Genomic DNA, 5,437 nt, shown 5'->3' with positions numbered 1-5,437 from the left:
TTGACTCATGCACAGTGTTCTGGAGCAGCGCTTCAGGACAGAGCCAAGATAGAAACACAACGCTCCATGGCCAAAAGTCAGCCTTGCCTAAAGATTATAGCAACCTAGATTTTCTATTCTGATCTGTTGACAGAAAATTATGAAAGAAGATGTTGTTTTTAAAAACAAAACAAAAAACCAAGCAAACAACATATTCGATTCCAATGCCTGTAGATTTGGAACAAAATGACCATGCAAGGGATGGCGAAGGAGGAAGAGAAAACTCACAGCAGGGAACTGAAAGGTGACTGTGGGGTCATGTGATCAATAGGAAGACGGAAAGGAAAGTGCAGAACTGTGCCAAGAATTTTACATGAAAAGATTTTATTATCTCATGACAGCTGATGAAAATATGTTGCTAATTATACCTCACTTCATCAACATGTAGCTACATAAACAAATGTCACTTTTACAACAAACTATAGGAATAATTATTTGGAGATCTTGTACTGATTACAGTTAGATATTTGTTTTTATATAAATCAAAAAGTAGTCTAACAAAGGAAGAGTTCATACTGCTTTAAATAATGAATGAAACGCTTCACCAATAAATGAGCCAATGGTTGAATCACTTCTGCTCTCAAAGACATCCACATCCCTCGTCGCATGAAGCTGCAGTTACACTTTTACTTTCAGCAGGGGGCAGCAAATTCCAAACTACCATGACTTCACAAGCCTCAGCATAGTGGGAACATGACTGTGGATGCGCATGCATTTCTGTTTCTCTGTGTGTGACCACATGATTTTAACAGAAGGCATGTGAACACGTGTGCATGTCAGTGCGCCATGCGTTTCCTGCTCCAAACCGTACGTTTGTGTGTTCAAGTAGCGTGTCTGTGACATTATGGCTAATTTAGTGTTTTGCAGCCCCACAATCCCTCACACGGCATCATGTAATATCAGTGATATTTGATGCTGCAAGCTTGGTGACAACAACCTTCTCTTTCCTGAAAACAATACAGACTAAATAAAACAGAGCATTTTACACAGGCATGATTTGACTGCATCTAAACCGGGTATTTCCCATGTGTCCTCTAATCTGAAGCAGGTCTGTGCTTCTCCCAGCATTACAGTGTCACACAGGCACACAGTCTTGTCAGGAAAGACAAGAGATGGATGGATGGAGAGTGGTTTGTCATAAGTGGAACGTAGATGGGTGTAGTGAAACGCCACAACATGAGTGAGAGTGATAAAGTCTGTAATGCAAACCAGAATGGATGAGAATGAGAGCCTGGATGAGAAACTCAAAGTTCAAAAGGGGTTACAGTGTCTATTGTCCTTTGTATTAGATTACCAGACTGTGCCAGATACCAATGATAGTGAGAGAGAGAGAGAGAGAGTGTGAGAGAGAGAGAGTGTGAGAGAGAGAGAGAGAGAGAGAGAATTATTCAATTTGGACATGTTGTATTTGGAAATCAAATAAACACAAGTTATGTATATTTTTTGGCAAAACACACTCATTAATCAACACCCGCCAAGGACATCCATGACGATTGTCCTGTTCAAGTCTTATGATCAAACCCTTAAACATGGTGGTATTAAATCAAATGGAAACCTTTCTAAAATCTATTCTGGTCGTCCTTAATTCCCTACAGATGTTTGTTGCAAATTTGAAGAAATTACTCAAAGCATTCCTGAGATGTAATGTTTATCTGAGATGGCAGGGACCTTTGACCGCCACAATCTTTTCATTTCCTCCTTGAATCCCAGTGGACGTTTGCGCCAAATTTGAAGATATTCCCTTAAACTGTCCCCTGCAATATAGTATGGCATGGATGGACAGACAGACGGCCCGCAACCATATTGCCTCCGTCCCAAAGCTGTTGCTTAGGCACAAAAACATTTAATGTAAATGAAATTCTGAAAATAAAACTGGCCCACAGTCAAACACAGCTAATTCCCGCACAACAATAGAGAGAGACGATGAATTCAAAGACACCTTTTAAAATACTTTGACGGAATGTGACAGATGTGTTAAAATAATGATTCTTTTCCTCTAACAATTTTACCCTTCCTATAATCGTGTTCTATGAAGGACGCATTCCATTTCCATTGATGTTTCAAACTGTGAATGAAAAGCTGTTATGCTGCACGGTGAACCTTGACCCCCGTATAATCATTTCCTCCAGATTATGTCATAGCAGCATACATTACCATTATGTGTGCAAGCTCATGTCGTAGGGGCAAGAATGTCCAATGGGAGTCGACTCTGCACCTTCTTTGAGTGTCTCAGTTCATGGGTCAAAGAAGACGACGCCTGAGGACACCCCAGGCAGCCTGCTTTCATTCTATACCCTCGCTCTCCCTCACAGTAGGCAGCAAATGAAGTATAGCCTTAAATACTCTGCATCACCATCATCTATCATCATCATTAGCACTTATTTGATTGAAGTTTTTATTCGTCAGCTGATCAGCTGATGTGGTTATTGGTTTTAATAACCTTTTATTTCATTTTACTGCCCAAAGAACTTTCATGTGTCTACACTCATGTTGTTGTTACCTTTGTCTCTTCACCTCAGTGTTGCTGTCCTCACGATTTCATAGGTTGATGTGAATTACTGTTACAGAGATTTTCAGCAAGCATGGATATAATAACTGTGAAATAATCCAGTCACTGCTGTGAAGGTCAGAAGGCTCAGCTGTGTGTGGATCTGGGATCAGGGATCTCTCTTAGGTCAGAGGGAGCAGGGCTGAGTGGCAAAGCAGAATCTGCCTTTAATTTTATGGACTTTGATGAATGAGGGGGATCTCTTTTTTCGCTTTGTTTTTATTGCTATTTTCGGACAAGATGGGAATATAATAGGATAGGATAGGATGTGCGTGTTAGCCTGGTTCACGCAACAATTTTAGTTTGGTTTCATCATTGATAGGAACACAACAACCCACCCCCTCCTAATATCCCCTCTCCGCTTTGGTTGCATGCAAAGTAGCATAGCGAAAAATCACTGCGCTGAAGTAAATACGCTGCTTACAAAAGGATAGAAGTAAAAGTAGTCATTCAAATAATTACTTGGAGTAAAGCTGGGTGCACATTACAGGCGAATCAGGTCGATTTGGGCTCTGATTCACTCTATCATGATGCTGCAGGGGCATTCCTGATTTGAGGCTGATCTGAACAGATTATCTTCTCAAACGATCCTGTATTGTGACTACGAGAGGATAACAGACGTAGTCCTGATTTTTCTTACTGGATCGGAGTCACCCCAGTCTGATAGAGAGAAATCCTAAAAGGAGCGGTTACGGAGTATTGAGCAAAAACACCCAATTGCCAGTGAGAGTGAGCTGACTGGGAAGTGTCACCCACCCGATGTTTCAGACAGAATTTACACTCGTCGACGTCCGAAGTCCGAAGTCCCAGTTCCCTTCACCTACAGAAGGAGTTCAGGTGTGAACCACCACCTCCACAGCTCTCTGATCACATGGTATGTTTTTGAAGCCTATTATGTAGTGTCAGCTGTAATGAATACGGCAGACAGTCCAACTACTCTCAGCTTAGCGTCAGACCAGCATTCACACCTGCAGCCTGCTGCACTTGGTGTTGTTAATGCTTCTGTGAATAATAGCCGCAAGAAAGTCATAGAGGCCAGTAGACCTCAGACCAGCTGACCGCGTTCCTTTTGCGAAATGACTTTACCCAAAGATTAGATGAATGTGGCCGCTCAAATATTCTTACAATTCTGTCCAAAATATAGATGACAGGGAAGTTTCCTTATAGTCCATTGACAAACCAACACAGTTAGTGTGTGTGTGTGTGTGTGTGTGTGTGTGTGTGTGTGTGTGTGTGTGTTTTACATGAAATGTCCTTGACCTTCCTAACGCCGCACCAGGATCTTCTGTGGTGACGAATGATTGGTTGTTACCTACTGACACTGAATTTGCGGTGGTAGACGGATGTCCGAGTCTCCTTCAGATCCTGTGCTCAACCGTTGTTGGGGATGTTGCAGTCAAGTTACTGTCTTAACGACAAAACATCAACCCCCAGCCACGACTGCTATGATATTGAACATGGGGGGGTCCAGGAATAAAAAAAAGATTAATTTATATAGGCATTGTTTCCATGGTGCTAACACACAGGTTTAACAGATGTTCAAAAATGTGAGCTGTGTATCCACCGCACAGTGCAGTTTTAAGAGATTTTGGTCATTTCACATATTTCTCTGAGATCAGGTGGCAAAGAATGGAATAGTTTATACTCATTGAGTGCGGGCTGCGTTGCACGGTTCTCCAGTAATAGGTTTTGGCAGCTGTGTAATTCCTGATGATTCATCTCCGACCTTGGAAAAATCTTCTGCAGTGCAGGTGTCACTGGTAACGCACGCACGCACACAAGCAGGCGCACACTCACACACTTAGTTTACAAGTGAAATTAGCAAAAAAAAAGAAAAAAAAAAGAGAGACAACAGTTTCCAATAACTCAACTCTGCTAAGTAAGCACACATATTTCTACATATAATCTGCCATGTACTCCCTGCTCCTCTTCACACATGAGTCCCCCATCACCCTGCAGCCACACATGCACTCGCTTGGTGTAATAGGTCAAATAACCATTGCGGGACCAGCCAATGACAACATCTCCAATTCCTTTGTCAAGTAATGTTGACCGGGTGAACGGGTCACTGGTTAGGTGGGACGTTTTAGAAAAGGCCTGAAGAATACTGTCCATGTTATTACTGTCTGCCTGGGCTCTCAAACTGTACAGAAGGACTCTATTTGCACAAAATCCATGAAAGTCACCATTTTCTAGAGGAAAAGAGGGCTGGATGAATCAATCACTGACTATGCAAGGTAACATTAAGCTTCTTGCATTTTACATCCCCACCATCAAAATATTTCACTTGTCATATGTACTGTGTATGGATATTTTTTTGTGGAAAGTATCTAAGGACTTAACAATAAAAAGCTTAAAAGACATCCTATATTTACAGGTAGGAATGTAAATATCATGGTTTCACTGTGTCACGCTATGGTATTACATATTATCAGTTACAATGACTCTTAACGCTGTAAAAGTAAGGCTATTTAGTTAGACAAACTTTAAAACTTTTTTTTTTTTTTTTAACCGAGCAGAAGTATGGGACACAAGCACCGGCCACTTTAATGTAAGATTGGCTTTGATGTGCAGCCGAGCTCTTTGTGTCGCTCCCCGTGCTCTTTCTCTCGCTCCCTTTGTGTTGACTCTCACTTTCTATTACACAACTGTGTCATTGATCAGCAGAATAATAGAAGTCAATGACTTTTTACATTGGGTGCCACAATTATCCCACCTCTTAGTGCTTAAATGCTGTGTGTGCGTGTGTGTGTGTGTGTATATGTGTGTGTGTGTGACCTGATCAATGGCAGCAGTATGAGGTGGCAGAGCTGTCTGTGTGTAACCATGGGCTATTATGGCTTCGAGTTG

The sequence above is a fragment of the Aulostomus chinensis genome, chromosome 3 (assembly GCF_037954235.1).
Source record: "Aulostomus chinensis isolate RoL2024-O1b breed Wild chromosome 3, RoL_Achi_v1.0, whole genome shotgun sequence".
Classification (NCBI taxonomy): Eukaryota; Metazoa; Chordata; class Actinopteri; order Syngnathiformes; family Aulostomidae; genus Aulostomus; species Aulostomus chinensis.
This window is presented reverse-complemented; position numbering follows the sequence as displayed.